The sequence below is a fragment of the Oncorhynchus mykiss genome, chromosome 3 (assembly GCF_057628025.1).
Source record: "Oncorhynchus mykiss isolate SJ-2025 chromosome 3, ASM5762802v1, whole genome shotgun sequence".
In the NCBI taxonomy this organism is placed as follows: Eukaryota; Metazoa; Chordata; class Actinopteri; order Salmoniformes; family Salmonidae; genus Oncorhynchus; species Oncorhynchus mykiss.
In genome coordinates this window covers 89293611-89321191 of record NC_143024.1, presented here as the reverse complement: position 1 = coordinate 89321191, position 27581 = coordinate 89293611, and the positions used below count along the sequence as shown (strand labels likewise).

The following is a 27581-nucleotide window of genomic DNA, read 5'->3' as shown; positions in this document are numbered from 1 at the left end:
CTACTTATTCACAGACAACAGCAGGTTAATCTGGAGAGAGCGAGAACAGAAACACAGAGCTAACAACATCCAGCATGACTCAATGTCACTCCAGACGCCACTACACACAGTAAAAAATATATTGTGATCCCAATTGGATAACCTGAATAAAAGAAAGTTGATTAAATACACTTGTAAAAAGACCTTGAGATCTAACAGCCATCCCCAGTGCAAGAGTGATGAACCTTGTAATACCATGCCCTTGGTTCTGATTTTGTAGTGTAGCCAGTACAAGACTTGCCTGTTCCATAGAAGAGCAAGCGATGATCTGAAGGTCCCCTCCACTGTATCCCTCCTGAATCACGGTGTGCAGTCTCTGAAACCCCTGCTGGATGTTGTTCTGTTGGAGAAAACAGCACGCTAGCCAGAGAGCTGCTGGAGAGAAATTACACCCCCACCGGTCCCCTTTGTATCCTAGTTGCCATGTCAACGCCATTGTTGTGCACTTAGATTCACTTAGATTAGCACTTAGCCGTACACAAAGAGCCACAATAATTACTGAACAATGATTTCTCTTTAACAAGCAAGATCGAGGCTGAAAATGGTAACTGAGCATTGCTCAGCCTCAGCGACCTGCTGAAAACGTCTATTTGTTTTGTAGGCGTGTACCAAAACCATTATGAGATCCCGAACAGGGTTAGCCTGGCTCCAAATCTGTTTGTGCTGTATTGTCCTTTTTTGTCAGGAAAGCTCAAACCGATTTGGGACCAGGCTAGTACAGGGTTGTTAAAAGGAGAATGAGAGTTTCAATTCCTCCAGCGTGTAACAGACACCCACCCGAACAGGCTTGAAGAGGATAAACTCTGTGTCTCCGTTGGCCCGGTACAAGGACATGCTTTGTAACGTGCTTGGCAGCTTGCTCTTCATCACCCTGTAGGTAGGCATCACTATGTCGTTGATCTTGGCTAAAAGGGGAGGCACAGAAAGTCATTTTCCAGTTCCATGCCTTCCTTCCACCACATGATTTAGAGGTTCCACTGAAATATGATGCTACTGTTTCTTACCCGGCTGTTATCCAAGGTTGTTGAGAGAGGTTGTGGGTGGGACCTCTTTGGATCACCATGGTTTTCAGAGCGGACACCTGAAACAACACAAAGTCCATCACCCTCACACAAGGACAACATGAGTAATCTCACACCTGCAAACCTTGAAGAATTTTGATGAGTACCACTTCAGTGTGGCGGTGGAATCCCAGGCCCCCCCACATTGCTCAAATCATAGGGAAATGCACATTTGTTGCCTAATAAGGATGTTGGCAGAAGGCTGCCAGGGTAGGAATGGTAGGCTATAGACTGTTAGGAGTACTTGGTAATTGGCTGCTCTTCATTAGCTAACTAGAAATGTGTTTAAATGTACAATCAGGGCTGTCCGTAGGAGTTTCTAACAAGGTGATGCTGATGTATGCCTAAGGCTGGGTAGGGGGATGTCTGGAGGGGTGTCAGCCAACTTCCCCCTCAGAATGTAACTATTTGTTTTTCAAAAACCTATAACTGCTGTTTCCTGAAACCTACTGCAGTGTCTTAAATCATATCAAACAAAGTAGTCAACACAGAAGTCAGGTGTTTGATCGTTAATAAAATTGAGGTTGTCTCAATGACACTTTTACATTTTTCTAGGTGAAATTTGGGGGGGGGGGGGGTAATGATCATTGTAATTAATAGGTGTCTTTATGTGGATAGTCTAGTGAAAATGTAAACTGTTTTAATTGTATAGTAGTCTAGCATACTGTAAGCTGTTTGGAATATGAAACAAGTGAACTAGGCCTATATGAGTTTGTATCAGATCACCATCCTTCACCTCATCCATCAAGTTAGGTCTGACTACTAGGCTACCAATCATTCAACATGCCTTGTTTTCATTGGTGAACTGCCTTATGATAGCATGAGCAACCTACTGTTAATTAACATACAGTACAGCTTACAGTGCCTTCAGAAAGTACATACATCCCTTGACTTTACTTTTTCCACATTGTATTGCTTGTATTTAATTGTCATGTTTGTCAACAAGCTACACAAAATACTTGAATGTCAAAGTGAAAGAAAAAAAAATGTATTAATGGAAAATAAAACATATCTTTTGATTAAATAAGTATTAAACCCCCTGAGTTAATACATGTAAGAATTACAGTGAGTCTTTCTGGGTATGTCTCTATGAGCCACGCAAACCTGGATTGAACAATATTAGCCCATTATTATTTTACAAATTCTCAAAGCTCTGTCAAGTTGATCATTGCTAGACAGCCATTTTCAAGTCTTGCTATAGAGTTACAAGACGATTTAAGTTATTGCGTTTTAGGTTATTGTCCTGCTGAAAGGTGGATTTGTCTCCCAGTGTCTGGTGGAAAGCAGACTGAACCAGGTTTTCCTCTATAATTTTGCCTTTGCTTGGCTCTATTCAATTTATTTTTATTTAAAAAAAACTCCCTAGTCCTTGACGATGAAAGGCATACCCATAACATGATGCAGCCACCACCATGCTTGAAAACATGAGGAGTGGTACTCAGTGATGAGCTGTGTTGGATTTGCCTAAAACATGATGCTTTGTAATCAGGACAAAACGTTAATTTCTTAGCCACATTCTTTGCAGTTTTACTTTAGTGCCTAATAGCAAATAGGATGCATGTTTTATAATATTTTTATTATGTAAAGGCTTCAGTCTTTTTTACTCAGTCATTTAGGTTCTTATTGTGGAGTAACTAAACTCATGAATACCTTACTGCAAATAGCCTATATGTCATGACATTAGATACACATTGAACAAAATAAAGTCATGCCTTGTATCTGGCTACCAACTTGTGCCAGAACTCTATTTCCACAAGGGGGAAATGCATGTATCAATCAATGGACTATGAAATGGCTTACTTCACCATTGCTTTAAAAAAAACTCAGCAAAAAATAAAAAAGTCCCTTTTACAAGACCCTGTCTTTCAAAGATAATTCGTAAAAATCCAAATAACTTCACAGATCTTCGTTGTAAAGACTTTAAACACATTTTCCCATGATTGTTCAATGACCCATAAACAATGGAATGAACATGCACCTGTGGAACGGTTGTTAAGACAATAACACCTTACAGACGGTAGGCAATTAAGGTCTCAGTTATGAAAACTTAGGACACTAAAGAGGCCTTTCCACTGACTCGGAAAAACACCAAAAGAAAGATGCCCAGGGTCCCTGCTCATCTGCGTGAATGTGCCTTATACATGCTGCAAGGAGGCATGAGGACTGCAGATGTGGCCAGGGCAATAAATTGCAATGTCCGTCATGTGAGACGCCTAACACAGCGCTACAGGGAGACAGGACGGACAGCTGATCGTCCTCGCAGTGGCAGACCACGTGTAAAAACACCTGTACAGGATCGGTATATTCGAACATCACACCTGCGGGACAGGTACAGGATGGCAACAACAACAACTGCCTGAGTTACACCAGGAACGCACAATCCCTCCATCAGTGCTCAGACTGTCCGCAATAGGCTGAGAGAGGCTGGACTGAGGGCTTGTAGGCCTGTTATAAGGCAGGCCTGTTTGTAAGGCAGGTCCTCACCAGACATCACCGGCAACAACGTCATCTAGGGGCACAAACCCACCGTCGCTGGACCAGACAGGACTGGCAAAAAGTGCTCTTCACTGACGAGTCACGGTTTGTCTCACTAGCGGTGAGTCGGATTCACGTTTTTCTTCTAAGGAATGAGCGTTACACCGAGGCCTGTACTCTGGAGCGGGATCGATTTGGTGGTGGAGGGTCCGTCATGGTCTGGGGTGGTGTGTCACAGCATCATCGGACTGACCTTGTAGTCATTGCAGGCAATCTCAAAGCTGTGCATTACAGGGAAGATATCCTCCTCCCTCATGTGGTACCCTTCCTGCAGGCTCATCCTGACATGACCCTCCAGCATGACAATGCCACCAGCCATACTGCTTGTTCTGTGCGTGATTTCCTGCAAGACAGGAATGTCAGTGTTCTTTCGTGGCCAACGAAGAGCCCGGATCTCAATCCCATTGAGCACATCTGGGACCTGTTGGATCGGAGGGTGATGGCTAGGGCCATTCCCCCCAGAAATGTCCGGGAACTTGCAGGTGCCTTGGTGAAAGAGTGGGGTAACATCTCACAGCAAGAACTGGCAAATCTGGTGCAGTCCATGGGGAGGAGATGCACTGCAGTACTTAACGCAGCTGGTGGCCACACCAGATACTGACTGTTACTCTTGAACCCCCTTTGTTCAGGGACACACATTATTCAATGTCTCTTAGTCACATGTCTGTGGAACTTGTTCAGTTTGTCTCAGTTGTTGAATCTTATGTTCATACAAATATTTACACATGTGAGAGGACGTTTCTTTTTTTGCAGAGTTTACAATGTAGTTGATCTAACCTCAGGTTTCTCTACTCACAGCCATTTAAAAATATGCACTATGCAGAAATCCATAACCCAAAATATTGTATTTTCAACTGGTGTACAAAACCGAAAGTAAAAGACGCAAAAAGTAAACTTAAGGCCGGGAAGCATAGAAATTGCGCACATAGAACAGATCTACTGCTTCTTAGACTTGCTTTCAACGGGAATGACAATCTACATTTCTATGTGGATTTGGTCAGGTCGCCCAAAATATGACATATTGCAGCTTTAACTCTAAGTGTTTTAAAGTCACCACTGGCCTCATGCTGAAATCCCCAAGTAGTTTCCGTCCTCTCCGGCAACTGAGTTAGGAGGATGCCTGTATCTTTGTAGTGACTGGGTGTATTGATACACCATCCAAAGTGTACAGTGCATTCAGAAAGTATTCAGACCCCTTGACTATTACCAAATTGTATTACGTTACAGCCTTATTCTAAAATTGATTAAATTAAAACAATCCTCAATCTACACACAATACCCCATAATGACAAAGCGAGAACAGGTTTATAAATTTATACATTTTATACATTTTTTTAAACAGAAATACCTTATTTACATAAACATTCAGAACAACTGCTATGAGACTCGAAATTGAGTGCAGGTGCATCCTGTTTCCATTGATCATCCTTGAGATTTCTACAACTTCATTGGAGTTCACCTGTGATAAATCCAATTGATGACATAATTTGGAAAGGCCCACACCAGTCTGTATAAGGTCCCACAGTTGACAGCGCATGTCAGAGCAAAAAACTCTCAGACCATGAGAAACAAGATTCTCTGGTCTGATGAAACCAAGATTGAACTCTTTAGCTTGAATGCCAAGCGTCACGTCTGGAGGAAACCTGGCACCATCCCTACGGTGAAGCATGGTGGTGGCAGCATCATGCTGTGGGGATGTTTTTCAGCTGCAGAGACTGGGAGACTAGTCAGGATTAAGGCAAGATGAATGGAGCAATGTACAGAGAGATCCTTGATGAAAACCTGCTCCAGAGCGCTCAGGATCTCAGACTGGGGCAAAGGTTCTCCTTCCAACAGGACAACGACCCTAAGTACACATCCAAGACAACGCAGGAGTGGCTTGTCCTTGAATGTCCTTGAGTGGCACAGCCAGAGTCCGGACTTGAACCCAATCGAACATCTCTGAAGAGACCTGAAAAACATACCTGACAGCTTGAGAGAATCTGCGGAGAAGAATAGGAGAAACTCCCCAAATACAAGTGCCAAGCTTGTAGTGTCATACCCATAAAGACTCAAGGCTGTAAAGCTTCAACAAAGTACTGAGTAAAGGGTCTGAATACTTAAGTAAATGTGATATATTTTTATAAATTAGCAAAACATTCTTAAAACCTGTTTTTGCTTTGTCATTATGGGGTATTGTGTGAAGATTGATGAGGGAAAGTTAACAATTTAATCTATTTTAGAATAAGGCTGTAACGTAACAAAATGTGGAAAAAGTCAAGGGGTCTGAATAATAATTTCACCATGCTCAAAGGGATATATATATATATATTATTTTCATCTACCAATAAGTTGCCGTTCTTTGTGGGGCATTGAAAAACATCCCTGGTCTTTGTCATTGAACATGTGCTTGAAATTCACTGCTTGAATGAGGGACCTATAACAGACAATTTTACGTGTGGGGTAGTCATTCAACAATCATGTTCAACACTATTATTTAACACAGAGTTAGTCCATGCAGATTATCTGACTTGTTAAGCACATTCTTACTGCTGAAGTTATTTAGGCTTGCAATAACAGAGGGATTGAATACTTTTCATTTTTTATTAACTTCTAGAAACATAATTCCACTTTGACATTATGGGGTATTGTGTGTAGGTAAGTGACACAAAATCTAAATCTAATCAATTTTAAATTCAAGCTGTGTGAATACTTTATGAAGGCACTTTCTTTCAAGAGGACAGATCAAGAAGTGATTAATTAACATGATCCTACTAATGTTTTAACAGTCTAAAGCATGAAACACACAGAGAATCTCACTGCTGATAGACTGGTACTCATCACAGCGTGAGGCCCTTCCTTCTCTTGCTAGAACAAAAAGTGGTACTTGCTGCGTACCAACCCGATAGCGACGATCGCAATGCTCATCATTGGCCAACAACTTGACTTTGAGCCAATCAGAGAGTACGAACCCTCCCGTGTGAGAGGCAAAAAATAATAATAAATGAGGGCATTTTCTCCATACATCCGCAGATGAGCCAGTCACACTTCATATGCATTGGTAGCTAGCTAAGTGCGCAAACGCAATGCACACAACACTAAATACTTCCTCCAAACTAGCTAACCAGTGACCTTTCCCCTACACTCAAAATAGTAATTAAAACAGAAGTGGATGGCAGAGAACATGTCTACCGTTTACCCTCACTTCCTGGACAGAACAGAGCCTGAGATATACAGTTTACCCTCACTTCCTGGACAGAACAGAGCCTGAGATATACCGTTTACCCTCACTCCCTGGACAGAACAGAGCCTGAGATATACAGTTTACCCTCACTTCCTGGACAGAACAGAGCCTGAGATATACCGTTTACCCTCACTCCCTGGACAGAACAGAGCCTGAGATATACAGTTTGCCCTCACTTCCTGGACAGAACAGAGCCTGAGATATACAGTTTACCCTCACTTCCTGGACAGAACAGAGCCTGAGATATACAGTTTACCCTCACTTCCTGGACAGAACAGAGCCTGAGATATACAGTTTACCCTCACTTCCTGGACAGAACAGAGCCTGAGATATACAGTTTTAGAAACTGTTCTTCATCCTGTCAGCATTATATGGCAACACAGGAATATTTATAGAGCACAGGGCTGCGGGCCAGAAGGTTGTGGGTTTATAGACCACCCTGGACAAGAGTAGGGGTGGAAAGATCTCCATTATAGTAAAAGCATAGCATGAATCTGTCATCATGTTTACAGGTCTGAAAAAAAATAAAGACCTTTTATAAAAATGTCATGCAATTCTTCGTAATTTTACACATTAGTAGAATATTTTTTAATAATACCACACAAATTCCAGGCTAAGAATGGACAGAGAGATAGGCCTATGTGTACATCTGACAGGCTAAGAATGGACAGAGAGATAGGCCTATGTGTTCATCTGACAGGCTAGGAATGGACAGATAGATAGGCCTATGTGTTCATCTGACAGGCTAAGAATGGACAGAGAGATAGGCCTATGTTCATCTTATCCTATTTCTCCAATGCCAAATCAGTGCATCTTGTTTGCAAATAATTTAATAATTAGGAATCGGAGCATGGTACTTTCAAAAGTTAGGTCTACCTGTCCACCACAGACACAGAAGGCCTACTGACACAGGCAAATGTGAGCTTTAACTGCTGGTTATTCTTGGTCCGTGGCTTAACCCAACGAGAGAAGGTCACAAGGTTTCCCTCAAAGCTGTCTGGGTTTAAACATCTTCTATTGTACAGAAAGTGAATAGCTTTCAACAAATTGACAGTGACAGAATTAGATTTCCACGCAAAGGACATTTTTTGGTCTACCTTGGCTATAGAAGGTTGTAGCTCAGCCTCTTAATGTCAACGAAACTAAAACAATGATGTTCCCATAATGCATCAGTCACGTCTTTCCCAGGTATTTTACAGCTTGTTTCTAGCATAAAGCATCACAGACCAAAACGCTATTATAGATCACTTTATATAATTGGATCCGTAAGCTAACAAATCAAATGTATTTATAAAGCCCTTCTTACATCAGCTGATATCTCAAAGTGCTGTACAGAAACCCAGCCTAAAACCCCAAACAGCAAGCAATGCAGGTGTAGAAGCATGGTGGCTAGGAAAAACTCCCTAGAAAGGCCAAAACCTAGGAAGAAACCTAGAGAGGAACCAGGCTCTGAGGGGTGACCAGTCCTCTTCTGGCTGTGCCGGGTGGGAGATTATAAGAGTACACGGCCATTAAGGCCAGATTGTTCTTCAAGATGTTCAAACGTTCATAGATGACCAACAGGGTGAAATAATAAATCACAGTGGATATACGTAGCTGGTTTGTAGCATAATGCATCACCGATCAAAGCGCTGTTATAAATTACTTGATATCATTCAAATCGGTTTTATTTTCTTCAAAATCTTGCTAACAAAAGGGTAGACCTGCATTTTTTAAAAACATTTTCTTTAATAAAATGAAGGCCTAAGGCCTCTCTCAATTCGAGTCTTGGTTTTAACATAACAGCCCTTCACTGACACGGAGGGAGGCTATTTAAAAAGTGCATGGTGGGAGGAGGAATTGACTGACAAATCTATGGATATAGCAGTCTATAGCCTAATTTCATCAGTCAAACAGAAATTGGCTCCAACACAAAGCCCCTTTTGGTGTTAGTACAGTCTAATTAAAATGAAGACGGTTCCAACTAATGTCTTCTGGAATTTGCCTACTTTCAGCACCATGTACTGTCCATTTCTGATTGGTTGTGCCCCGGCTGCTGCTTCAAGTAAATCACTAGACTCTGGCTTATTCACAATAATATCAATAACTCTGATAAATACATCATGGGAAAGAAACACATCGTTTGTATTAAAATCAAATCATAGCAAGCTATCAAAGTTGACCTCCAGTCCTCCTTCTCAAACTGAACAGAACATAGGCTATAGGCTAATCTGCGCAGAAGACACAGAATTTGGGGGAATAGACCTAATGCATTTTTTCTTTGACTCCTGAACCGCCAACGTACAGTAGGCCCTACACAGCACAGCCACTGGTTAGGCAGCACACAACGTTTTTGATCGGCAAGAGCAGAGCAGGGCCGGCGCTCAGGGTTGGAATATCCATCGCAGTGTGTAATGCAGCCTAGTTTTATTCACACCATCCATCTTAGAAATATAACTTTGCTCTGTGCTTCTCCAATCACGCGCTTCGTAGCCTATAGCCTATAAATCATTTGATTGAGACCACACTAAATAGCCAAAAGGCGCACTTGATATTTCGTGCCCAGCAGAGAATCAGAGATGGGGGCGGCATCGATATACACTGAGTGTACAATTTTTATTATAATTTGTAAAAAAAAAAAAATGTAACCTTCATTTAACTAGGCAGGTCAGTTAACAACAAATTCGTATTTACAATGACGGCCTACCCCAGCCACACCTGGACGACGCTGGGCCAATTGTGCGCCGCCCTATCACGGCCGGATGTGATACAGCCTGGATTCCAACCAGGGAGACGCCTTTTGCGCTGAACTGCACTGCCTTAGACCGCAGCGCCACTCGGGAGCGCAACTGCTCTTTCCATGACATAGACTGACCAGGTGAATCCAGGTGAAAGCTATGATCCCTTACTAATGTCACTTGTTAAATCCACTTAAAATCAGTGTAGATGAAGGGGAGGAGACAGGTGAAATAAGGATTTTTAAGTCGTGAGACAATTGAAACGTATTGTATATGTGTGCCATTCAGAGGGTGAATGGGCAAGACAACATATTGAAGTGCCTTTGAACGGGGTATGGTACTGTAGTAGGTGCCAGGGGCACCGGTTTGTGTCGAAAACTACAACACTGCTGGGTTTCAAGCTTAACAGTTTCGTGTGTGTATCAAGAATGGTCCACCACCTAAAGGACATCCAGCCAACTTGACACAACTGTGGGGATATCGGCCAGCATCCCTGTGGAACACTTTCGACACCTTGTAGAGTCCAATTGTCTGTAATAATTGTTACAGACATATTCTTTCACTGTATCACAATTCCAGTGGGTCAGAAGTTCACATACACTAAGTTGACTGTGCATTTAAACAGCTTGGAAAATTTCAGAAAATAATGTCATGGCTTTAGAAGCTTCTGATAGGCTAATTGACATGATTTGAGTCAATTGGAGGTGTACCTGTATATGTATTTCAAGGCCTACCTTCAAGCTCAGTGCCTTTTTGCTTGACATCATGGGGAAATCAAAAGATATAAGCCAAGACGACAGAAAAAAGAATTGTAGACCTCCACAAATCTGGTTCGAAGCCTGAAGGTACCACGTTCATCTGTACAAACAATAGTACGCAAGTATAAACACCATGTGACCATGCAGCCGTAATACCTCTCAGGAAGGAGACTCGTTCTGTCTCCTAGAGATGAACGTACTTTGGTGTGAAAAGTGCAAATCAATCCAAGAACAACAGCAAAGGACCTTGTGAAGATGCTGGAGGAAACAGGTACAAAAGTATCTATATCCACAGTAAAACGAGTCCTATATCGACATAACCTGAAAGGCCGCTCAGCAAGGAGAAGCCACTGCGCCAAAACTGCTATAAAAAGCCAGACTACGGTTTGCAACTGCACATGGGGACAAAGATAGTAATTTTTGGAGAAATGTCCTCTGGTCTGATGAAACAAAAATAGAACTGTTTGGCCATAATGACCATCGTTATGTTTGGAGGAAAAGGGGGGATGCTTGGCAGGCCGAAGAACACCATCCCAACCGTCAAGCACGGGGGTGGAAGCATCATGTTGTGCTGTCAGAGCCCCAGGCTACGTCTGCCTGTCCTCTCCTCGGTCCGACTTACACGTTACCTTGGTGAGGAACTCCTCCAGATTCCCCACAGAGAGGTGAGTCTGTTGCTGGATGAACTGCTCACAGCTGAACTTCAGGTGGGGGTCTACGTCCTTCTCCCAGTCGATGTATTGTTCTTTTATCTCAGGTGATCCCTAAGGTCCAACAGAGACAGAGAGACAGAGTTTAGTTACTTGTACAGGGCGTCCTATTAAATCGGCATTGGCCGATGAATTGGGGCCAATTTCAAGTTTTCATAACAATCGGTAATCAGCATTTTTGGCCGCCGATTATGGCCGATTACATTGCACTCCACGAGGAGACTGTGTGGCAGGCTGACCACCTGTTACGCGAGTGCAGCAAGGAGCCAAGATAAGTTGCTAGCTAGCATTAAACTTATCTAGCAACTTATCTTATAAAAAAACAATCAAACTACACATGGTTGATGATATTACTAGTTTAACTAGCTTGTCCTGCGTTTCAAATAATCAACGTGGTGCCTGTTAATTTATCATCGAATCACAGCCTACTTCGACAAATGGGTGATTTAACAAAAGCGCATTCGCAAAAAAAAACACTGTCGTTGCACCAATGTACCGAACCATAAACATCAATGCCTTTCTTAAAATCAATACACAAGTACATTTTTTAAACCTGCATATTTAGCCCGTAAGCAATATTAACTAGGGAAATTGTGTCACTTCTTTTGCGTTCTGTGCAAGCAGAGTCAGGGTATATGCAGCAGTTTGGGCCGCCTGGCTTGTTGAAAACTATGTACAGACCATTTCTTCCTAACAAAGACCGTAATTAATTTGCCAGAATTTTACATAATTATGACATAACATTGAAGGTTGTGCAATGTAACAGCAATATTTAGACTTATGGATGCCACCTGCTCGATAAAATATGGAACGGTTCCGTATTTCACTAAATGTTTTGTTTTCGAAATTATATTTTCCAGCAGCTCTTCGCAATGCTTGAAGCACAGCGCTGTTTATGACTTCAAGCCTATCAACTCCCGAGATTAAGCTGGCAATACTATAGTGCCTATAAGAACTTCCCATAGTCAAAGGAAAATGAAATACAAATGGTATAGAGAGAAATAGTCCTAATAATTCCTATAACTACAACTGAGAATATAGAAGACTCATGTTAAAGGGAAACTCCAGCTTTCATATGATCTCATGTTCTGAGCAAGGAACTGAAACGATAGCTTTCTTACATGGCACATATTGCACTTTTACTTTCTTCTCCAACACTGTGTTTTTGCATTACTTAAACCAAATTGAAAATGTTTCATTATTTATTTGAGACCAAATAGATTTGTATTTATGTATTATATTATTAAAAGTTAGTTAGTTACTAGTAACTGGTATTGCAGATGAGGTCCAACAGAGATAGGTTAGTTAGTTACTAGTACATAGTAATATAGATGAGGTCCAGAGAGAGGTTAGTTAGTTACTAGTACTGTAGATTATGTCCAGAGAGAGGTTAGTTAGTTACTAGTACATAGTACTGTAGATGAGGTCCAGAGAGAGGTTAGTTAGTTACTAGTACATAGTACTGTAGATTAGGTCCAGAGAGAGGTTAGTTAGTTACTAGTACATAGTACTGTAGATTAGGTCCAGAGAGAGGTTAGTTAGATACTAGTACTGTAAATGAGGTCCAAAGAGAGGTTAGTTACTAGTACATAGTACTGTAGATGAGGTCCAGAGAGAGGTTCGTTTCTAGTACATAGTACTATAGATTAGGTCCAGAGAGAGGTTAGTTAGTTACTACTACTGTAGATGAGGTCTAGAGAGAGGTTAGTTACTAGTACATAGTACTATAGATTAGATCCAGAGAGAGGTTAGTTAGTTACTAGTACATAGTACTGTAGATTAGGTCCAGAGAGAGGTTAGTTAGTTAGTTAGTTAATTAGTTAGTTAGTTACTAGTACATAGTGCTGTAGATTAGGTCCAGAGAGAGGTTAGTTAGTTAGTTACTAGTACACAGCATTGTATATTAGGTCCAGAGAGAGGTTAGTTAGTTACTAGTACATAGTACTGTAGATTAGGTCCAGAGAGAGGTTGGTTAGTTACTAGTACACAGCAATGTATATTAGGTCCAGAGAGAGGTTAGTTAGTTACTAGTACATAGTACTGTAGATGAGGTCCATAGCGAGGTTATTTACTAGTACATAGTACTCCAGATTAGGTCCAGAGAGAGGTTAGTTAGTTACTAGTACATAGTACTGTAGATTAGGTCCAGAGAGAGGTTAGTTAGTTACTACTACTGTAGATGAGGTCTAGAGAGAGGTTAGTTACTAGTACATAGTAATATAGATTAGGTCCAGAGAGAGGTTAGTTAGTTACTAGTACATAGCACTATAGATTAGGTTCAGAGAGAGGTTAGTTAGTTAGCTACTAGTACATAGTACTGTAGATTAGGTCCAGAGAGAGGTTATTTACTAGTACATAGTACTGTAGATTAGGTTCAGATAGAGGTTAGTTAGTTACTAGTACATAGTACTGTAGATTAGGTCCAGAGAGAGGTTAGTTAGTTAGTTACTAGTACATAGTACTGTAGATTAGGTCCAGAGAGAGGTTATTTACTAGTACATAGTACTGTAGATGAGGTCCAGAGAGAGGTTATTGACTAGTACATAGTACTGCAGATTAGGTCCAGAGAGAGGTTAGTTAGTTACTACTACTGTAGATGAGGTCTAGAGAGAGGTTAGTTACGAGTACATAGTACTATAGATTAGGTCCAGAGAGAGGTTAGTTACTACTACTGTAGATTAGGTCCAGAGAGAGGTTAGTTAGTTACTAGTACATAGTACTGTAGATTAGGTCCAGAGAGAGGTTAGTTAGCTACTAGTACATAGCACTGTAGATTAGGTCCAGAGAGAGGTTAGTTAGTTAGTTAGTTACTAGTACATAGTACTGTAGATTAGGTCCAGAGAGAGGTTAGTTAGCTACTAGAGAGAGGTTAGTTAGTTAGTTAGTTACTAGTACATAGTACTGTAGATTAGGTCCAGAGAGGGGTTAGTTAGTTACTACTACTGTAGATGAGGTCTAGAGAGGTTAGTTAGTTACTAGTACTGTAGATTAGGTCTAGAGAGAGGTTAGTTAGTTACTAGTACATAGAACTATAGATCAGGTCTAGAGAGAGGTTAGTTAGTTACTAGTACATAGGACTGTGGATTAGGTCCAGAGAGAGATTAGTTAGTTACTACTACTGTAGATTAGATCTAGAGAGAGGTTAGTTAGTTACTAGTACATAGAACTATAGATCAGGTCTAGAGAGAGGTTAGTTAGTTACTAGTACATAGCACTGTAGATTAGGTCCAGAGAGAGGTTAGTTAGTTACTAGTACATAGTACTGTAGATTAGGTCCAGAGAGAGGTTAGTTAATTAGTTACTATTACATAGTACTGTAGATTGGGTCCAGAGAGGGGTTAGTTAGTTACTACTACTGTAGATGAGGTCTAGAGAGGTTAGTTAGTTACTAGTACTGTAGATTAGGTTCAGAGAGAGGTTAGTTAGCTACTAGTACATAGTACTGTAGATTAGGTCCAGAGAGGGGTTAGTTAGTTACTACTACTGTAGATGAGGTCTAGAGAGGTTAGTTAGTTACTACTACTGTAGATTAGGTCCAGAGAGTGGTTAGTTACTAGTACATAGTACTGTAGATTAGGTCCAGAGAGAGGTTAGTTAGTTACTACTACTGTAGATTAGGTCCAGAGAGTGGTTAGTTACTAGTAACTGGTATTGTAGATTAGATCCAGAGAGTGGTTAGTTACTAGTACATAGTACTGTAGATTAGGTCCAGAGAGAGGTTAGTTAGTTACTACTACTGTAGATTAGGTCCAGAGAGTGGTTAGTTACTAGTAACTGGTATTGTAGATTAGATCCAGAGAGTGGTTAGTTACTAGTACATAGTACTGTAGATTAGGTCCAGAGAGTGGTTAGTTAGTTACTACTACTGTAGATTAGGTCCAGAGAGTGGTTAGTTAGTTACTAGTAACTGGTATTGTAGATGAGGGACCTCCCAAATGACATATATGAGGTTTTCTGACATAGAAACTCCTGGTCCTGTATGTGTAGGATGTATTTCAACTAAATCTAAAGAACTTTACCTTTAAGAGATATTCTAGGATGGCATTGGGGCTGTAGAGTCTGAAGAAACTAGGTACAGATTTGGGGTTCATCATTTGGAAGGCAGCATCTGCTTTGAAACAGGAAAATAAAAGATGGATCTTGCTGAAGAAGGATTAGAGTGCTCTCTAGTGTTACAAATTAAATCTGCCCTTGGAAGTACCAGAACAGGAGCAATTCTACCGACGGCTAGATAAGGCTATACAGTAACTCAAGTTATAATGTTATAATAATAGCCATGTGCATTTGGACACAACAGTCATCCCTGACTGATTATGCTAATGTCATGACATGTTTTAAAGGAACCTCTTCTGTCCCTCCTCACCATCTCACCTCTGGTTCTCTTCAGGTCCAGAGAGATCTCCTTGATGGCAAAGTCTGTGTGGAATGTTCCCTCATGATAAACAGGTGTTTGATCAGAAACAGCTGACCGTCTACTTGTGTCCGAACAAGATTAGGTAGTAGTTTTGGAATTGTTAGCTAGATTACTCGTTGGTTATTACTGCATTGTCGGAACTAGAAGCACAAGCATTTCGCTACACTCGCATTAACATCTGCTAACCATGTGTATGTGACAAATAAAATTGGATTTGATTTGATAGATTAAACCATACCGGTAACTTTAACATCAGAATATTTCAAATGTTAACCCCCCCCCCCCCCCCAAAAAAAACAGTATTGACCCATTTAAGAAGAAAAAAAGGTGAAGAGGTTTGGGAAGGACACCCTTTACAGTTAGAAATGTACACCCCAGAGGCCAGTTTATTAGGTATAACTATCTAGTACCGGGTCAGACCGCCCTTTGCCTCCAGAACAGTCTTAATTCTTTGGGGGATTGGAAACATTGCTCAATTGGCATCAAGGGACCTAACATGTGCCAGGAAAACACTCCCCACACCATCACACCACCGCCACCAGTCTGTACCGTTGACACCAGACAGTATGGGGCCATGGACTCATACTGCTCACACCAAATCCTGACTCTGCCATCAACATGACGGAACACGAACCGGTATTCGAAGGACCAGGCAATGTTTTTCCACTTCTCAATCGTCCAGTGTTCGTGATCATGTGTCCAATGGAGCCGCTTCTTGTTTTCAGCTGAGATGTCGTTCTGCACGCCACTGTTGTACTGCTCTGTCAATTGTCTGTTTGTCTGCCCGTCTGTTAGCTTGCACGATTCTTGCCATTATTCAGTTCGATCTCTCTCATCAACGAGCAGTTTTTGACCTCAGGACTGCCACTGACCACGTGTTTTTTGTTTGTTGCACTGTTCTCTGTAAACCCCAGGAGGACATTTCTGAGATACTGGAACTGGCACCGACGATCATACCTCGCTCAAAGTCGCTTAGGTCACTCGTTTGGCCCATTCAAACATTCAAATGGAACAGTAGTAACTGAATGCCCGTCTGCCTGCGTTACACAGCAAGCCATGGCCACGTGACTCACTGTGTGTAGGAGAGACCCATTTTGGTGTATCTGATAAACTGGCCACTGGATGTATAACGTGACGCATTACGTGCATGGCATTGTCCTTGTGCCTGAAATAAATCTGCAGCAATCTTGTTCTTGAGGATGACATCAGAGGCTTTGAGCAGGGACTGGATGCAGGCAGATAAGGCCTCTTGAGATAAGCCCTGGAAGGCTGCTCTCTGGAGGGACAACAAATCCCACGCATCAACAGGGTGGATGGCATCAACACAGGGACAACGGGGTGGACAGCATCAACACAGGGACAACAGGGTGGACAGCATCAACACAGGGACAACATGGTGGACAGCATCAACACAGGGACAACAGGCTGGACGGCTTCAACACAGGGACAACAGGGTGGACAGCATCAACACAGGGACAACAGGGTGGATGGCATCAACACAGGGACAACAGGGTGGATGGCATCAACACAGGGACAACAGGGTGGACAGCATCAACACAGGGACAACAGGGTGGATGGCATCAACACAGGGACAACAGGGTGGACAGCATCAACACAGGGACAACATGGTGGACAGCATCAACACAGGGACAACAGGGTGGACAGCATCAACACATGGACAACAGGGTGGACAGCATCAACACAGGGACAACATGGTGGAAAGCATCAACACAGGGACAACAGGGTGGATGGCATCAACACAGGGACAACAGGGTGGATGGCATCAACACAGGGACAATAGGGTGAATGGCATCAAAACAGGGACAACATGGTGGACAGCATCAACACAGGGACAACAGGGTGGATGGCATCAACACAGGGACAACATGGTGGACAGCATCAACACAGGGACAACAGGGTGGACAGCATCAACACAGGGACAACAGGGTGGATGGCATTAACACAGGGACAACATGGTGGACAGCATCAACACAGGGACAACAGGGTGGACGGCATCAACACAGGGACAACATGGTGGACAGCATCAACACAGGGACAACAGGGTGGACAGCATCAACACAGGGACAACAGGGTGGACAGCATCAACACAGGAACAACATGGTGGACAGCATCAACACAGGGACAACATGGTGGACAGCATCAACACAGGGACAACATGGTGGACGGCATCAACACATGGACAACATGGTGGACAACAGGGTGGACAGCATCAACACAGGGACAACATGGTGGACAGCATCAACACAGGGACAACAGGGTGGACAGCATCAACACAGGGACAACAGGGTGGACAGCATCAACACAGGGACAACATGGTGGACAGCATCAACACAGGGACAACAGGGTGGACAGCATCAACACAGGGACAACAGGGTGGACAGCACATCTATACACATGTAGAACTTGGATAAGCAGACCAGCGTCTGCTTACCCTGACTGTAGGGTACCACATGCCATGCAAGTCAGCGGGAGAGACGTACGGCTGAAAGCGGGATGAGACTATACTACCTGTACGCAAGGACCAGAGAGAGAGAAAGTACAACAGTAAGACCATTCATAACTTATAAAGAGAAGACTCCTGTGTTCCAGTGGCACGTTGTGTTAGCTAATCCAAGTTGATCATTTTATAAGGCTAATTGATCATTAGAAAACCCTTTTGCAATTATGTTCGCACAGCTGAAAACTTTTGTCATGATTAAAGAAGCAATTAAACTGCCCTTTTTTAGACTAGTTGAGTATCTGGAGCATCAGCATTTGTGGGTTCGATTACAGGCTGAAAATGGCCAGAAACAAATAACCTTCTTCTGAAACTCGTCAGTCTATTCTTCTTCTGAGAAATGAAGGCTATTCCATGAGCGAAATTGCCAAGAAAGTGAAGATCTCGTACAACGCTGTGTACTACTCCCTTCATAGAACAACACAAACTGGCTCTAACCAGAATAGAAAGAGGAGTGGTGCACAACTGAGCAAGAGGACAAGTACATCAGTGTCTCGTTTAAGAAACAGACGCCTCACAAGTCCTCAACTGGAAGCTTCATTAAATAGTACCTGCAAAACACCAGTCTCAACGTCAACACTAGAGAGGAACCAACTATGAGGGGTGGCCAGTCCTCTTCTGGCTGTGCCGGGTGGAGATTATAACAGAACATGGCCAAGATGTTCAAATGTTCATAAATGACCAGCATGGTCAAATAATAGGTCTGGGACAGGTAGCACGTCTGGTGAACAGGTCAGGATTCTATAGCCGCAGGCAGAACAGTTGAAACTGGAGGCGCAGCATGGCCAGGTGGACTGGGGACAGCAAGGAGTCATCATGCCAGGTAGTCCTGAGGCAAGGTCCTAGGTCCTCCGAGAGAGAGAAAGAAAGAGAGAAAGAGAGAATTAGAGAGAGCATACTTAAATTCACACAGGACACCGGATAAGACAGGAGAAGTACTCCAGATATAACAAACTGACCCTAGCCCCCCGACACATAAACTACTGCAGCCTAAATACTGGAGGCTGAGACAGGAGGGGTCAGGAGACACTGTGGCCCCATCCGATGATACCCCCGGACAGGGCCAAACAGGAAGGATATAACCCCAAGCACTTTGCCAAAGCACAGCCCCCACACCACTAGAGGGATATCTTCAACCACCAACTTACCATTCTGAGACAAGGCCGAGTATAGCCCACAAAGATCTTCTCCACGGCACAACCTCAGGGGGGGCGGGGCGCCAACCCGGACAGGAAGATCACATCAGTGACTCAACCCACTCAGTGACGCACCCATCCTAGGGACGGCATGAAAGAGCACCAGTAAGCACCAGTAAGCACCAGTAAGCAGCAGTAAGCACCAGTAAGCACCAGTAGCACCAGTAAGCCTCATTCAAGGGTTTTTCTTTAGCTGTCATCAAGGAAAATTAGTTTAATACTTTTTTGGTTACTACATGATTCCATGATGTGTCATTTCATAGTTTTGATGTCTTCACGATTATTCACAATGTAGAAAATAGTAAAAAATAAAGAAAAACCCTGGGACGAGTGGCTGTGTACAAACTGTTGACCGGTACTATATGTATGCATATATACACAGTATATAAATAATTTGTCAATAAAATAGCAAGTGCAATTTATGATTTATTCATTGAAACATTAATATAAACTGGTTATATTATATGGTGGACCAACAACCTTCAAAAAGGCAGTAACCTCAGTAGTGGTGCTTGTAACCTCAGTAGCGGTGCTTGTAACCTCAGTAGCGGTGCTTGTAACCTCAGTAGTGGTGCTTGTAACCTCAGTAGTGGTGCTTGTAACCTCAGTAGTGGTGCTTGTAACCTCAGTAGTGGTGCTTGTAACCTCAGTAGTGGTGCTTGTAACCTCAGTAGTGGTGCTTGTAACCTCAGTAGTGGTGCTTGTAACCTCAGTAGCGGTGCTTGTAACCTCAGTAGTGGTGCTTGTAACCTCAGTAGTGGTGCTTGTAACCTCAGTAGTGGTGCTTGTAACCTCAGTAGTGGTGCTTGTAACCTCAGTAGTGGTGCTTGTAACCTCAGTAGTGGTGCTTGTAACCTCAGTAGTGGTGCTTGTAACCTCAGTAGTGGTGCTTGTAACCTCAGTAGCGGTGCTTGTAACCTCAGTAGTGGTGCTTGTAACCTCAGTAGCGGTGCTTGTAACCTCAGTAGCGGTGCTTGTAACCTCAGTAGTGGTGCTTGTAACCTCAGTAGTGGTGCTTGTAACCTCAGTAGTGGTGCTTGTAACCTCAGTAGTGGTGCTTGTAACCTCAGTAGTGGTGCTTGTAACCTCAGTAGTGGTGCTTGTAACCTCAGTAGTGGTGCTTGCAACCTCAGCAGTGGTGCTTGTAACCTCAGTAGCGGTGCTTGTAACCTCAGTAGTGGTGCTTGTAACCTCAGTAGTGGTGCTTGTAACCTCAGTAGTGGTGCTTGTAACCTCAGTAGTGGTGCTTGTAACCTCAGTAGTGGTGCTTGTAACCTCAGTAGTGGTGCTTGTAACCTCAGTAGTGGTGCTGGTAGAAGCCTATGGCTATGCAATGAAATAGCCTCATTTTTGGAAAATGTAAAAGACAAGACGCTCTTATTTCCCAAGCCCCTTTATCACAGTCAAGACACACTTTTTTTTTAAAAGTAAACAAAAACATGTAATATAAAAACAGAATAACAATAGAACAAAATATTTTTCCAAATGAAAACAGTTGCCAGAGCGAAATTATTAAATATTTAATTAATTATTATCAAATGATGCATATCTCGAACAGTTAGTCTGAAAGGGAGATAATTTGAAACGGGGCTCAAGTTTAAATCTTTTTTTTTCAGGGTTACAAGACAAAAATCGGTCTTCTTTTTCAATATACAGATGTTCAATGTAGTTTATTCTGCCTGTTATTTTGAATTTTCTTAAATGGATGAACAATTCCACATTGAACACTGCATGGTGATGAATTCCAGACATCTGTTTCCTGAGGCGGCATATGCTTAATGATTCTGATGGAAACACGCTGTCTTTATCCAGTTTTTCTGTGCATATTTTACGATTTTTACATTTATAAAAACTATGATCACTTGGCAAGGACTGTAGCTTGTATATCCCATCGGTTAGATACATTTCTATAGGCATTTATTTATGTAGGCCTAACAGGAGTTAGTGTGCACACTCTGTGTGTGTATATAGAGAGGTCGAAACGCAATTGAATGAATGAGACACAGAGGGAATTTAGGGAGAAAGGCGTGATGCTTGGCTTGGCTTCTTTTTTTGTTGTGCCCTGCAAATGCACATGTACACATGGAACACTAGAGTCAAAGCAAATTAACGTTGTCTTTATTAAGACAAAATGTCACTTGCCTATTCGGGCAGACACCAAATAGTTTTACACTATTCAATAAAAAAAATGAAATCTCTGGTTAATGATCAAGCTTTGACGTCTGTTGGAGTACTCATGGATTACTCATGCCCGGACGTAGTTTATTACAAGTTGAACAGGGAATTCAACACAGAAAACATCTAACAGGCCTCTTGGAGACAGGCTCTTTCTATTCTACTCAGACAGCACCAAGTGTACTGTAAACATCTGTAGTGTAAAAGTCAAAACAAAGGGCAGTGACTAAGGAACTGGATCTCAGGGCTTGAGGCGTCACTACAGACACCCTGGTTCGATTCCGGGCTGTATCACAAACGGCCATGATTGAGAGTCCCGTAGGGCGGCGCACAATTGGCCCAGCGTAGTCCGGGTTTGGCCAGTGTAGGCCGTCATTGTAAATAAGAATTGGCTTGCCTAGTTAAATTAAGGTTAAAAAAAACATTTAAAAAACCCAGAATTAACCTTAGATTAGTATATAGGGGCAAAATTCTCCCACTGACTTAAGACAGCAGTCAGTCAAACCTACCTCCATCCTCTCTAGTTTCTCAGGATAGGCCAGGTCCCCGGGGGCGGGGTTGTATCCGATGATGTCAGTCTGGATGTAGATGTGCATCCTGGACATCCTCCAGCATCTGCTTCACCACCGCCTCAAACACCCCCAGCTGACCAGCTACACACACCGTAACGTCATACACTCCTACTCAGCCTGGTTACACACCCTCGCTTATAGAAAGAAACACCATGTCCTAGGGATGATCCCTAGGTACAGTACTTCCTCTAGTCTAGGTGTGGGTACAGTACTTCCTCTAGTCTAGGTGTGGGTTTGGAGACAGTACTTCCTCTAGTCAAGGTGTGGGTACAGTACTTCCTCTAGTCTAGGTGTGGGTACAGTACTTCCTCTAGTCTAGGTGTGGGTACAGTACTTCCTCTAGTCTAGGTGTGGGTACAGTACTTCCTCTAGTCTAGGTGTGGGTACAGTACTTCCTCTAGTCTAGGTGTGGGTACAGTACTTCCTCTAGTCTAGGTGTGGGTACAGTACTTCCTCTAGTCTAGGTGTGGGTACAGTACTTCCTCTAGTCTAGGTGTGGGTACAGTACTTCTTCTAGTCTAGGTGTGGGTACAGTACTTCCTCTAGTCTAGGTGTGGGTACAGTACTTCTTCTAGTCTAGGTGTGGGTACAGTACTTCCTCTAGTCTAGGTGTGGGTACAGTACTTCCTCTAGTCTAGGTGTGGGTACAGTACTTCCTCTAGTCTAGGTGTGGGTACAGTACTTCCTCTAGTCTAGGTGTGGGTACAGTACTTTCTCTAGTCTAGGTGTGGGTTTGGAAAAGAAGATGCTCATCCTGACAGATGTGAAACATGAAGGCAAAGCCACAACGCACCTGGGAAGAGAACACAGAACAGACAGACAACATCATCGCTGGCAAAACATGTTGAAGGCTTCTCAGATAATATCATTTTCAGTAATGTGTTTGTACAGTATCTATGCAACTGTATCTGACAAATAAAATAAAACCAATCATAAGTAAATGGATCTTAGTAAAATACTGTGATCTTACTAATGCACAGCGGTCCTTGTTGTTTATAACGGTGTAGAAGTTATTACTTATGAGCCCTTAAACAAAAATGCAGTTAAGAAAAAATCTATTTAAAAAAAATAAGAGCAACAATAAAATAACACGAGGTTACAGTGAGGGAAAAAAGTATTTGATCCCCTGCTGATTTTGTACGTTTGCCCACTGACAAAGACATGATCAGTCTATAATTTTAATGGTAGGTTTATTTGAACAGTGAGAGACAGAATAACAACAACAAAATCCAGAAAAACGCTCGTCAAAAATGTTATAAATTGATTTGCATTTTAATGAGGGAAATAAGTATTTGACCCCGTCTCAATCAGAAAGATTTCTGGCTCCCAGATGTCTTTTATACAGGTGCGTGCTCAGTCCCTTCCTGTACGCCCTGTTCACTCATGACTGCATGGCATTAAGTTTGCCGACAACACAATGGTGGTAGGCCTGATCACCAACCACGATGAGACAGGCTAGGGAGGAGATCAGAGACCTGGCCGTGTGGTGCTAAGACAACAACCTCTCCCTCAACATGACCAAGGAGATGATTGTGGACTACAGGAAAAGGAAGACCAAGCACCCCCACATTCTCAACGATGGGGCTGCAGTGAGCAGGGTTTCAAGTTCCTTGGTGTCCACATCACCATAAACTAACATGGTCCAAGCACACCAAGACAGTCGTGAAGAGGGCATGACAAAATCTATTCCCCATCAGGTCCTCAAATCCTCAAATGGTTCTACAGCTGCACCATCAAGAGCATCACTGCTAGGTATGGCAACTGCTCGGCCTCCGACCGCAAGGCACTACAGAGGGTAGTGCGTACGACCCAGTAAATCACAGATGCCAAGCTTCCTGCCATCTAGGACCTCTATACCAGGCAGTGTCAGAGGAAGGCCCTAAAAATTGGCAGACTCCAGCCACCCTAGTCATAGACTCAAGTCCAAAAGGCAACACAAACAGCTTCTACCCCCAAGCCATAAGACTCCTGAACATCTAAGCAGTGGCTACCCAGACTATTTGCAGTGTTCCCCCCCCCCCCCCTTATGCTGCTGCTACTCTGTTCATTATCTATGCATAGTCACTTTAATAACTCTACCTTCATGTACATATTACCTCAACTACCTCGAATAACCGGTACCCCCGGCACATTGACTCTGTACCAGTACCCCCGTATATAGCCTAGCTATTGTTATTTTACTGCTGCTCTTTAATTATTTGTTACTTTTATTTCTTAAGGTATTTTGGTTAAGGGCTTGTAAGTAAAAATGTCACTGTAAAAGTCGTGTTGTATTTGGCGCATGTGACAAATAAACGTTGATTTGAATGATATAAAGATAACAGAACACACCACAGTAGGTGAGGCGATCCTGATAAGCCATGATCATACAGTACATGAACCCAATACTCACTCAAGTATTCTCTCTGACCTCTGTTCCATTTGTTCAATCAGCATCTGAAAGAACAATCACTATTATTCATCTCTACAAACACAACAGAGTTTTTCAACCAAAAGGAAGGCTTAGCAATTTGATGTTTAATTCCAACAGAATAAATAAATAATTCTACTCACTCTGTCTTTGGGTGCAGCTGCTCTGAACTTGACACAGTGTGAAGGCATCGTCTGGGTCCGTTAGACCCAACAGATCCTGAAAGAAAAATACATTTTAAATCAGACAGACAACTCAAGACAGAAGACTTGTCTACCAGTACCAAGTCAAAATCCATGATAAAAAAGCGGCCGAGGACTCCTTCCTACCCTTTTTGTTAAGTGGCTGGTGAGATTCTGCATAGCGTTCCCAGTGTGAGTCTTCATGAAGGGCTTTAGACAGACATTGTTGGAACTTGGTCAGATACACTGGGTAATCCTTAAAGTTTGCCTGGGAAAAAAGGAAGTAAATCAGCCAACATGAAGACACAGCTCTACAATAGAATACACACTTTCCTATGTGGGATGAAAATATAATTACATGGGAAGAAACATACTCTATACAGTCCTCCAATTTCGAAAGCATTGGTATAAATCCTTCACTGTTTACAGACCGTGTGGGCGGGTTTAATTTCTGCAGAGACAGGGCGAGAATGAACTTTTGCAAGGCTTGAGTCAGGAAAAAGATTAACCAATGACATTTGCTAAAGGATTTAAAATGCCACAGAAAGGAGGATGGGAACAGGGTCTAATACATTTTTTTTTTTTAAAGACAGCTAACCGTGTTGATGTTCTCCAACTCGTTGTTGTAAGAATGCTTCTGCTGTACGTTCTCAGTCAGAGCCACCAGTTCTGACTGTTTAAGAGAAAACTATCTGTTGACAGGGAACTAGGATTTTGATAACAGGTTGACATTTAAATGTCTGATGTTTTATTCCATAACAAATGGAAACAGGTCCATACTACTTTGTTCTGTTGGTACTTTTTGTGCCTCTGACACAGTCACATAAACAAAACGTGACTGTCAGATAACCAACATGTAGGCTACGTGACTGTGTCAGAGAACCTACATCTACAGTGGTTTCTCCACTAAATGTTTTGCGATTATGCTGCGGGATTTAAAGGTAATTTGTGGTTTAGTACGGTACCCTGCGACACCACTTCATTGCTCCAGACCACCACAAGGGGGAGTTAGAAAACTCCGATATTACTGTTAGGCCATATCACCCAGGGCGACTATCAAATGCTTCTCAAAGATGCCCTCTGGTGGTCAAACTAGCACTACACAGCATTAATGGTCCCAGTGCTTCACACTTAAATAAAGGGCCATTGAATTCTGCAGCACCATGCAAGCTGCACCGCAGTACGCTGCAATTTTTAAAGGATGAACCACTGTACCCTAAGTTGGTTCTCTGACACAGTCACAAAGTCTACGTGTTGGTCCTCAGCGCGGTCGTCGCTATTTACCACAGCCACAAAGTCATGAACTCCTCTTATTTCTACAATTTACCTTTTTAAAATTTAATTTGAAACTGAATCCTAACCTTAACCACACTGCTAACCCTATGCCTTAACCTTTAATGAAGACCAACAATACATGTTTTGTTTTCATACATTTTTACGGTACAGGTATGCCAATTTGTACTTTGTGGCTGTAATATCTAGTGGAAACCCGACAGCAGCAGACGGGGTCCGGGTCCGGGAAAAAGGGCGGAGTTCCAAAAAGGGGGAGGACTGTGACTACAGCTTCCAATAGTATGACTATTTTCAGAACACATGTAGACTTCATTGGTTGAAACGTTGAAAGGCTTCAAACGTTGCACACGGAAATTAAGATGTTAAATGAAGGTTTATGCTCAGGTGGAATTTACTGAACAGTGTTGTTCCAATGCAGTTGCAAGTCTGTAACATCAAATCAAACTTAATTTGTCACATGCGTTAAGAAAATATTTACCAAATAAACTAAAGTAAAAAATAATAAAAAGTAACAAAATAACATAACAATAAACAAGGCTATATACAGGGGGTACCGGTAATGAGTCAGTTTGCGGGGGGGGGGGTACCGGTTAGAGGTCATTTGTACATGTAAGTATGGGTGAAGTGACTATGTATAGATAATAATCAGGAGTTGCAGCAGTGATGTACAAAACAAATGGGGGGGGTCAATGTAATAGTCCGGTGGCCATTTAATTATTTGTTCAGCGGTCTTATAGCTTGGGAGTAGAAGGGAGGACAGAGGCTTTTGGTCCCAGACTTGGTGCTCTGGTACCGCTTTTTATATTTTAGTTCACCTTTATTTAACCAGGTAGGCTAGTTGAGAACACCTTTATTTAACCAGGTAAGCCAGTTGAGAACAAGTTCTCATGTACAACTGCGACCTGGCCAAGATAAAGCAAAGCAGTGTGACACAAACAACACAGAGTTACACATGGAGTAAACAATAAACAAGTTAATAACACTTGGGTGACTGGAGTCTCTGACAATTTTATGGGCTTTCCTCTGACACCGCCTATTATATAGATCCTGGATTGCAGGAATCTTGGCCCCAGTGATGTACTGGGCCGTACGCATTACCCTCTGTAAAGCCTTACGGTCAGATGCCGAGCAGTTGCCATACCAGGCGGTGATGCAACCAGTCAGGATGCTCTCGATGGTGCAGCTTTAGAACTTTTTGAGGATCTGGGGACCCGTGCCAAATCCTAGGATAGAATTACAGTCAGATTTTCCAAATGGAGGGTGAGGGAGAGCTTGGCATGCATCTCTTTGTGTGGAGTAAAGGTGGTCTAGAGATTTTTTTCCTCTGGTTGCACATTCAGGTAAAATTTTTGTAAAACTGATTTAAGTTTGCCCTGCATTGAAATCACTGGCCACTAGGAGCGCCACTTCTGGGTGAGCATTTTCTTGTTTGCTTTTGGCCTTATAGATTTGGTTGAGTGCAGTCTTAGTGCCAGCATCGGTCTGTGGTGGTAAATAGACGGCTATGAATAATATAAATGAGAACTCTCTTGGTAGATAGTGTGGTCTACAGCTTATCATATCTTAGTACTCTACCTCAGGCGAGCAATATCTCGAAGACTTCTTTAATATTAGACATCGCGCACCAGCTGTTATTGACAAAAAGACGCACACACCCCAAAAAAGCACACGCCCCCATTTAGGACACTCTTTGACATTGTGTCACTAAACAGAGGAATGACGTAACCCAAAGCATCAATTTGCATGACAGCATAGAAGCACTCACTGCTGTTGCCCAT

The 27581-nt window shown here is 42.5% G+C and overlaps 1 pseudogene; it reads right to left on the bottom strand.

The window, feature by feature from the left end:
• On the bottom strand, window positions 1-27581 carry LOC110504837 (conserved oligomeric Golgi complex subunit 3-like; annotated as a pseudogene).